The 10,710-nt window shown below is 41.9% G+C and overlaps 1 pseudogene; it reads right to left on the reverse strand.

Moving 5' to 3' along the window:
* Positions 1-747: 747 nt before the first annotated feature.
* On the reverse strand, positions 748-10,457 carry LOC125556295 (annotated as a pseudogene).
* Positions 10,458-10,710: the final 253 nt, after the last annotated feature.

Below are 10,710 nucleotides of genomic sequence, written 5' to 3' on the forward strand. Positions count from 1 at the left end.
GTTAATAAAGAATATTGCCCTGTGTGGACTGATCATGATTTCTAAGGACAACCGAGCAAGTTGCCGTACTTCTACACACCACATGACTCTAAAAAATCTGAAACAATTCCTGAAAAAAAACCCCAAGGAAGCACCTTCAGTGTGGATGCAAACAGAGCTAGAAAAATCCATCTGTTGTGATTGTACACCCCAAACATTATATTGGACTCCAAAAATTTCAAGGTGCTCAGAATCGTTTTCAAGAGCTTTCCAAAAAATCAAGCGTAGATCACCCATGAACAGAGTGTTAAATTTGCAGGACAAACAGGGTTAGAAGCATGCATTTTCATATGTTCTTGCTGTACACCCCGGACAACACGGCTGGCCTCGAAAAAATAGGAAGTGCTCAAGCAAATCTGTATTGGTTCTTGAAAATTCAACATCATTGTACAATAATTTACTTATACAGTCACACTCACGGGTTTCTGACTACAGCCCGTTATTGGGGAATCCAGTTTTGTCTTTTGGCCAATTGGAGAAGACACCATTATCATGACCACGTGAGGTTGAGGATGAGGTCCTGAAGTGAAACCAAACTTATTCAAATCACAAGAAAAATACGTGAAGCATTTTCCCCGACTTCAAATGTAAGTAAATAGGCAACCCCTCCAATAGCATATAGTTGTACGATTTTGGTGTTTAGTGAAAAAATAACTGGGTATATGGTAGAAGTATACCTTAGAAAGATACGTACTTACTACTTAGTAATCAGTTCACATAGTCCCCATCAATTTTGACCTCCAGCTTGCTTGTTGCTAGCAATCTGCATTGTTCTGATAACTCGTCGCTGCACTTGTAGATTAACAGTTTTTCCAGCCAAGGTGGGAGGCCCGCATTGGGAAGCCCTGAGATGTGTTTACACCACCTGATCTCCAACTTCTTGAGGGAAGGGAGGCCGCCCAGCCCTGCGGGAAGATCTACAAGATCCTCACAAGCACAAAAGCTGAGCTCTTGCAGGGACCTGAGGAGCAGAAGCGCTCTCTCTTGCTCATCTGTTAGTCTCGTTGCATCCAAAAAAACAAGGTTTAGACTTCGGAGGCAGGTGAGGCTCTTGCAGAATGACGTGTTAAGGGGAGATAACTCATCGATGTGGAGACTTTCCAGTGCAGGGAATAACTCATAGCCATGACTTGAAATCCCCTTAGCTGGCTCATAACTCTCCAGTGCGGTAAGGTAATCCATGGCAGTGGACCTGAGTATTTCCAAATGCTTGAGGTTCACCAGGGATTGCAAGCCCTCTAGTGTGACGAGTGATCTACAGTAACAAATTTGCAAACGTTCCAGCGTTGTGCAGGAATGCAGCTGTAGTGATTCCAGACATTCACAGCTCACAATTGTCAATTCTTTCAAGGCCGTACAGGAATCCAGCTGTAGATATTCCAAAGTTTTGCTGTTTACTTCTAATTTTTTGAGGCGGGTGAGATTACCCACAAAGCAGGGCCATAGAGTTTCTCGGGGATAATCAGACCAATCAAGTTGTTCAAGTGATTGCGGGAGGAGACATCTTCCACTATATTGGCCGTCTTCCTCAACCTCCTCCTCAAGGGAGGTAAATCCAGCAAAGCCTTCCCTACCCCCGTCAAATATTATATGAGGGCATCCACGAATTGTTATCTTCTTGAGATTCAACGGAATGTTCCCGACTCCATCTACAACTGAGATTGGCCATGCATCGGCTACATATCCTGATAATGCTCGAACTGAGCTTCGCAATGCATCATCTAGATACCCTGATGACGAAGCCTCAGGAGCTGAGATAAGTTTTGATGGAATATTTCCTTCCTCTTCTATCTTCAACTGCGGGCAGTCATATAAATCCAATTCCTTCAGGGCCGGTGAATGCCGCAGCATCAGAGATAGCCACTTCCATGTTATTCCACATTTTTCAATATAGAGACTTTCAAGAGACAGAAGAACAACATCATTTGCAGTTATCATGTCTTTGTGGGTCTGCTCTGGCACAACATCTGAAGAGAAAAGTTTTTTGCAACACACTATTTCTAAACTCTTTAAAGACATGAGCTGACTTAAACCTTTGAATGAAATAGATGTTAGGTTTCTGCATGATGATATCTTTAAGTATTTGATATCCTTAAGATTATGGAATGCCAAAAATTCATCATCGATTGTATGAGGCAAAATATCTCCAGTAATTTTGAATTTTCCCATGGAAGATCCCTCCATTGACATAATTGTTGAAACTCTACAGATTGATAGTTCAGAAAATATGGCTGAAGGGGGAAGGGGAATTTGTACTTGCAAATGAGGACAATCCAACATAATGAGTTCCCTCAGACTGGGCAACCATGGCTTATTGTTAATTTCGTAGTTATGACCTTTCTGAAACAGATCAAACACCTCAAGTGCAGGGCAACGCTGGATTTCCATCTCCCTTAAATTAGCCTTCATATCCTCCATGGAAGTACATGAACATCTCTGTAGATTTTTCATTCCATCTAAAACCAGCTCTTCCAATGACGGAACTGATACTTCTCTTACTCTCTACATGTTGCGCAACTTCAACCTTTTAAGAAACCGAAGCATTTCCAGAGATGGAAGTATTATCCGTTCTCCACGGTCCTCCAGATGAACTGTATGCAATGACATAAAAAAAGCAAGATCCAACACTTGAAGATGGAAAAACTTGCTCAAAACATGAGGCAAAGCCTTCTGCTCAGTGTGACCATCTTCAAGTTTTAGATACCTAAGACGAGTAGGATTTACCAAGCTACACAGAAAGGAATTAAAATCAGCAGATGTTGCAGACATTTGTAGCAGACGCAGATTATGTGCTTTTTCAAACACATCTTGAAGTCCTTTGAAGAAAAAGGGGTCATACTCCCCAATTAACACCAATGTTCTCAACTTTCTCACTGATGCAACTATATTTTGCAAGAAAAATTCAAACTTCTCATTACGAGGTATGTTCTCAGTCTGATCATCCCTCTGATATACAGAATTGGTCACTATGGACAAGTGGTGTACAGTTGGCAAAACTTCATTGCATTGCAAACCATCCAAAGTTGCACACTCAGTTCTTGAAACTAGCATTGCAAAATCATGCATCAAGCCACACATAGCATAGCAAGTTTGAGTTTGACTACCAAGAGAGGATCTTTTTCTTTCAACCTCCTCAAACAGGCCCAAGTTCACCAAGTCAGTCAGATAATACCGTCCAACCACCTCCAAACTCTTACTTGAATGATCAGGCTTCACAAATCCCTGTGAAATCCAAAGACGAACTAGCTCCTGATCATGAAATTCATAACCATAGGGGAATATAGAACAATATGAGCAACATTGGTGTACAAGGTAGGGCATCTCATCATAGGAAAGCTTCAAAGAAGACATGATGCCACCAGTGTGTTGTAGGGATTTCCAATCTTCGGTCATTAGAATGCTACTCCAATGATCCACAGTAAGACGATCTTTTAATAGTACCCCAACAGTTTGTGCTGCTAATGGGTTTCCTTTTAGCTTTTGTGCTATTCTCTGTCCTATGTCACTTAGACTAGCTTGGGCTTCGTAATTCTCATCACCAAATGCACATGCCTTAAAAAATAGCCAGAAATCATCCTTTTTCAGACCATTTAAGTTAATTGGTCCAATTGTACCTCTCTTTTTGGCAACAGACGGTTTTCTAGTTGTAAGAATTATCGTATTGCCATTTGCACCATCATCAGACTTGAAAGGAGCCAACAATTTGTTCCACCGCAGTCATCCATGACTTCCCAGACATCATCTAAAATAAGTAGAACCCTCTTTGATTTAATATGACCCTTCAAGACCTCCTGAAGCTTGGTAAAACTGCATATGTCATTATGTGTTTCTTGGGAGGCGCAATCCAACATCTCTCTTGTTAGTCTCATTTCATCAAAGTCTTTAGACACCCAGATCCATATCTTGTGATCAAATTGACTTTCCAAAGCTGGATCATTGTATACAAGCTGAGCGAGAGCTGTCTTCCCAACTCCGCCAATGCCGACAATAGGCAGAACAGTTACACCGGTTGTTGATTTGTGTTCTTTTATCAACTTTTTGATGGATCTCCTCTCTTGAGCTCTCCCGTACACTTTCCCATGAAAAACACCTGATGTTCTTCGGCATGGATCTGAGATTGTAGTCTGACAGTGGCTTGAACTTGCACCAACAGAGTCTGACGCAAGTATCTTGAGAAGCCTTGTGATAGCCCCGTGTTTCCCTTGCAGCTGACTAGTGATGTCTTGTATCCTTTCGGAAAATGCGTCCTTATTCCATCTGTTTGGGTTAGCTGTAGTGATGTGTGTTGACTCCTGACCGGTTCTCATCCTTTTTTTGCTGACAGTTAGAACAGGGGTAGGAATTGTAATAGCATCGGCGGTGCTGCTGTAAGTAATAAATCATGTATTAGCAATGAGAACCTTAATAATACGCTCTTAACCAGATGTATAAATGAAGACCCTCACAAATGTTTTGGTGCAAGGCCTTAAATAATTTTGGTACCTTGAAGAAGGGTCACTTGCTCCACGTTTCTTGGTACAACCTTTGCTCTTGAGATGATTGTGCAGAACTGATGTCCCCTTATTGGTTTTGCACTTGAGCACTGTTTGACAGTGCTTGCATATTGCTTTGGCAGGCCCTCCGTTTTGTTCAAACTCGGTGATTTCAAAGTGAATCCATCCCTCGAACCGTAACCTGCTATTAGCGCTACTCTGTACATCGACATTTTCACTAGATCTGTCAACTTGCTGCATCACATGTCCATCGGTTTCCAGCAGTGTCTCTAAGACAGAACAAAATGAAATTGAAACTGCCAATTAGCACGAAATTCGTTGTTATTACAATCTAAATTATCACAATGTTTTTCTTAAATAGCAAGCAATTCAGCAGATACTTGGATCTAAAAGAATCATCAAAATTACCTGGTTGTGTTAAATTATGATCTAAATTCTAGTACCGTATTGGACTAGACGTAGTACAACCGACGTGGGCGTTGCGTTGACGTCGACGCGTATGAGTACAACTCGTTTACTTGTCCTCCAAGGACTCTCATGTATTGCCCTCTTATATACCCCATGTAGTCGCACCTCAGACGGTCTGTCGTCTCGTGCTTGTAATACTCTTCCTTATAGTGATTGCACCTTCGTGCGTCCGTGATTTTCTCCCGCAAGGGTTTCCACGTAAAAATTCATGTCTCTCTGTCTCGTTTATTTCTCGTTATTATCTAACAAGTGGTATACAGAGCTATGGTTTAAATACGAGTTTTGAGATCAAGAGATTAGGGTTGGTGCGCCGCCGACAGGCGTCTCTGCGATCCGTCGAATCTGAAGACAGATCGCTGCAGCAGCCCCCGTTGAAACCGAGACCGACAGGAAATCGATCTGCGCTGCTGTCCCGCCTACAAAGCCGTGCGCTGTTGGAGCCGCTCGTTCGATCGGCCGAGCCACGCGTTGCTGCAAACGCACGCATTAATCCGCCGAGTCGCTGTCCATCAGTAGTACTACTTCTTGTACTAGTACACACGCACGAGAATCAAGGCCTGGTTGATCTGCTAGTAGCCTAGCTACTTTTCACGTGAAGCCATCACGTCAACTACTTTTGCTCTTCGGTTGCTACATCCACCCGAAGCTACCAGGTCCTATTTATCCTACTATCCGTTTGATCCGCATTATTAAATTCTGTCAAGAATTTTTCTACTCCCACTTGTACTACTTTGTGCACAGATTTGTTCGACTCATGGCATCCATGAAGTACGATCTTCCGCTGCTGGACCGTGACACAAGGTTTACCCTATGGCAAGTCAAGATGCGGGCGTTGTTGTCACAGACCGACTATGATGAAGCACTGGATAGTTTTGGGAAGAACCGCATTCAAGATTGGACTGATGAGGAGAAAAGAATTGATCATAAGGCTTTGTCAAAAATTCAACTTCATTTGCATAATAATATTTTGCAGGAAGTTTTGAGCGAGAAAACTGCCGCCGCTCTATGGTTAAAACTGGAAGGGATTTGCATGATTAAAGATCTCACCAGCAAGATGCATCTGAAGCAAAAATTATTCCTGCACAGGTTACCCGAGGGAGGTAATGTTTTGAATCATATTTCAGAATTTAAGGAGATCATATCTGATCTAGCTGCAATGGAGGTTAAGTATGAAGAGGAGGATACTGCTTTAATGTTACTTTGTTCACTGTCGAGTTCTTATACCAATTTTCGAGACACCATATTATACAGTCGTGATACTTTCACACTTAATAAAGTTTATGAAGCTTTGAACTCTAAGGAGAAGATGAAACTAATGGTGCCTCATGATGGTTCAAGTTCATCACAAATAGAGGGATTATCTGTTCGTGGCAGGACAAAGGAGAAGAACTCCAATAATGGAAACAGAGGCAAAAGTAAGAACGGCCACAGGGGCCGGTCGCAATCCAGAGACAAGAAGTATTGCAGATATTGCAAGAGAGACGGGCATGACATCTCAGAGTGTTTCAATTTGCAGAATAAGGAAAAGAGGAAAGGTAACAAACAAGGTGAACATTCTGCTAACGTTGCTCGTGATGATAGTTTCGATGATGCTCTTGTCGTTATTGCTGGATGTGCTGAGACCAACGACGAGTGGGTACTTGACACTGCATGCACGTTTCATATGTGTCCACATAGAGATTGGTTTAATACTTTTGATTCCACTACTTCTGCTGGTTCCGTTTTGGGTTTTGATAATTCACCATGCAAGATTGAAGGCATAGGTTCTATTCGAATCAAGATGTTTGATGGCATAATCAAAACTTTGACAGATGTTCGGTATATTCCGAATATGAAGAGAAATCTTATTTCTATGAGTGCCCTTGATGCAAAGGGATACAAGTATTCAGGTGGAGATAGTGTTTTAAAAGTCACCAAAGGTTCCCTTATTGTGATGAAAGGTGACTTAAGTTCGACCAATGGTCTTCATTACCTTCGAGGTTCTACAGTTTCAGGTAATGCTACTCTAGTTGTTTCAAAGAATTCTGATTGTGATGCTGCTAACTTTTGGCATATGCGTCTTGGACATATGAGTGAACTTGGTTTAGCAGAGTTAAATAAGAGAGGTCTTCTTGATGGATATGAACCTGGTAATTGAAATTTTGTGAGCATTGTATCTTCGGCAAGCACAAGAGGGTGAAGTTCAACACTTCTACTCATACAACCGAAGGTATTCTTGATTATGTGCATTCTGATTTATGGGGACCATCTCGCAAGAAGTCACTAGGTGGTGCTAGTTACATGCTGACTATTATTGATGATTATTCGAGAAAAGTTTGGCCTTATTTCTTGAAGCATAAATATGAAGCATTCTCAGCTTTTAAGGAGTGGAAGATTATGGTTGAAAGACAAACTGAAAGGAAGGTAAAAATACTTCGCACTGATAATGGTATGGAATTCTGTTCTAAGCAATTTAAGAATTATTGCAAGTCTGAAGGCATTGTCAGACATTACACCGTTCCTTATACTCCTCAACAAAACGGTGTTGCTGAGCGTATGAACAGGACCATTATTTCCAAAGCCCGTTGCATGTTGTCCAATGCAGGTTTGCATAGGCGTTTTTGGGCTGAGGCCGCTTCCACTGCTTGTTATCTCATTAACCGTTCACCATCTATTGCTCTTAATAAGAAAACTCCAATTGAGGTATGGTCTGGTTCACCTGCTGATTATTCACAGTTGAGAGTTTTTGGTTGCACTGCTTATGCTCATGTTGATAATGGAAAGTTGGAGCCTGGCGCTGTTAAGTGCATCTTTCTTGGTTATAAGTCTGGTGTTAAAGGTTTTAAATTATGGAATCCTGAAACCCAGAAGGTTGTTATTAGCAGAAATGTTATCTTTAATGAATCTGCTATGTTACATGATGTTTCATCTACTAATGTTCCTGTTGAGAGTGAATAGCAGCCTACTATTCAGCAGCCTACTGTTCAGGTGGAGCATGTTATTGATTCAGGTGATACATCTGGTAATGAAAATGTTGATGCACATGATGAACCCGTCGTTGATGATGAACATGTCACTCCTACTCCAAATCAGCATATTGTTCCACCCAGTTGGAATCTCGCACGTGACAGAGTTAGACGGGGTATTAATAAACCTGACAGGTTAATTGAAGAGTGCAATATTGTTTCTTTTGCTTTATCTGTTGCAGAAAAAATTGAAGGTAATGCTGAGCCTTCTTCATATTCCGAGGCTATTATTTCTGGTGATAGTAATAAGTGGATGACCGCTATGCATGATGAGATGGAATCACTTGAAAAGAATGGCACTTGGGATTTAGTAAAATTGCCTAGAGAGAAGAAACCTATTCGTTGCAAGTGGGTTTTCAAGAGGAAAGAAGGTGTTTCTCCTAATGATGAGACAAGATATAAATCAAGGTTAGTTGCTAAAGGTTATAGCCAGATTCCAGGTATTGACTATAACGAAGTCTTTTCTCCTGTTGTGAAGCATAGCTCTGTTCGCACTTTACTCAGTATTGTTGCCATGCATGATCTTGAGCTTGAACAATTGGATGTTAAAACTGCATTTTACATGGAGAATTAGAAGAGGATATTTATATGAAACAACCTGAAGGTTTTGTTATTCCTGGAAAAGAAAAGCTTGTCTGTAAGTTAAACAAATCTCTTTATGGATTGAAGCAATCCCCTAGACAGGGGTACAAGAGATTTGACACCTTTATGCTCTCTCAAGGTTTCAAAAGGTCTAATTATGATAGTTGTGTTTATTTGAAAACTGTCAAAGGTTCAACTATTTATTTGCTCCTTTATGTTGATGATATGCTAATTGCTGCAAAGAGTATATCAGATATTGATGAACTAAAGAAGCAATTGAGTAATGAATTTGAGATGAAGGATTTGGGTGCAGCAAAGAAAATACTTGGCATGGAAATATCCAGAGATAGACCGTCTGGAAAAGTATATCTAAGTCAGAGAGGATATATTGATAAAGTTCTTCGTCGTTTTAATATTCATAATGCCAACCCGGTGAGTACACCGTTAGCTGCACACTTCAAATTGTCATTAGCTTTATGTCCTAAGTCAGATGCAGATATTGAGTACATGTCTAGAGTTCCCTATTCAAGTCCAGTTGGTTCACTTATGTATGCCATGGTTTGTTCTCGTCCTGATTTATCATATGCGTTGAGTGTTGTCAGTAGATACATGACTAATCCTGGAAAAGAGCATTGGAAAGCAGTTCAGTGGATTTTCAGATACCTGCGTGGTACTTCTAATGCTTATTTACAGTTTGGGAAAACTGGAGATGGACTTGTTGGTTTTGTTGATTCTGATTTTGCTGGTGATTTGGATAAGAGAAGATCACTCACAGGTTATGTTTTCACCATTGGTGTTTGTGCTGTGAGTTGGAGAGCAACTTTGCAGTCTATCGTGGCTTGTTCCACTACTGATGCCGAGTATATGGCTATTTCTGAGGCATGCAAAGAAGCTATCTGGTTGAAAGGTTTATATACTGAGCTTTGTGGACATTCATCTTGCCCTACCGTGTTTAGTGACAGTCAAAGTGCTATATATCTTACCAAGAATCCAATGTATCATGAGAGGACAAAGCACATTGACGTCAGATTTCATTATATCCGAGATGTTGTTGCTGAAGGCAATTTGAAGGTATGCAAGATAAGTACTCATGATAATCCTGCTGATATGATGACAAAGCCAGTTCCTACCAATAAGTTTGAGCTTTGCTCAGGCTTAGTTGGTATTTCTCACTAGTCCTATGGACTTTGACGCACAAGGTGTTTATGCTGATTTGGATGGAGTTATTCACTTTCTTCGACTACTGGAGGGAATTTGGATCAAGGTGGAGATTGTTAAATTATGATCTAAATTCTAGTACCGTATTGGACTAGACGTAGTACAACCGGTGTGGGCGTTGCGTTGACGTCGACGCATACGAGTACAACTCGTTTACTTGTCCTCCAAGGACTCTCATGTATTGCCTCTTATATACCCCATGTAGTCGCACCTCAGACAGCCTGTCGTCTCATGCTTGTAATACTCCTCCTCATAGTGATTGCGCCTTCGTGCGTCCATGGTTTTCTCCCGCAAGGGTTTCCAATCCGTGTTTCTCTGTCTCGTTTATTTCTCGTTATTATCTAACAGGTTGGAGCTCCTGCTGGAGCCTGTAGCCATCCAGCTCATCGACCACATCATCGGCGTCGTAGAGCAGCTCCTTCAAGGCTGCCAGAGATCGGGTCAGCGGCTTGTTGCCGGACGCCCTCCTCTGCACAGCAGAAACCACCATCTCCACCTCCTCGACCTCGGACCTGAGCTTCTCGACGTCGTTACCGAGGCCAGCTTGGCGGATCCAGGACTCCAGGTTGCCGCCAGCTGGGAGATTCGCGAGGATGGTGTCTGCGAGCCAACCGATCGCGGCTTCCAGATTGGTGTCTTCCACCGCCTCCATGATCAGATCCGACGGAACCGCGAAAGCAGGTGATGAAGAGCGGCAGCAGCGGGAGCAGAGCGCTATGGCATGGGAGATGGAGAGACGGCAGGGAGAGGGAGGGGTTCAGAGGAAGAGGAAGGAAGGTGGTTGACTTTAGAAACGTTCCGTTCAGATTAGTAATCCCATAAATCATAAATGTAGCTTCTTACATGGGCCATCTTCCCAACGAGCACACACACTGGCCCATCAAATCTCCTATTCTAGTACGATG

Source organism: Triticum urartu, chromosome 5 (assembly GCF_003073215.2).
Source record: "Triticum urartu cultivar G1812 chromosome 5, Tu2.1, whole genome shotgun sequence".
Classification (NCBI taxonomy): domain Eukaryota; kingdom Viridiplantae; phylum Streptophyta; class Magnoliopsida; order Poales; family Poaceae; genus Triticum; species Triticum urartu.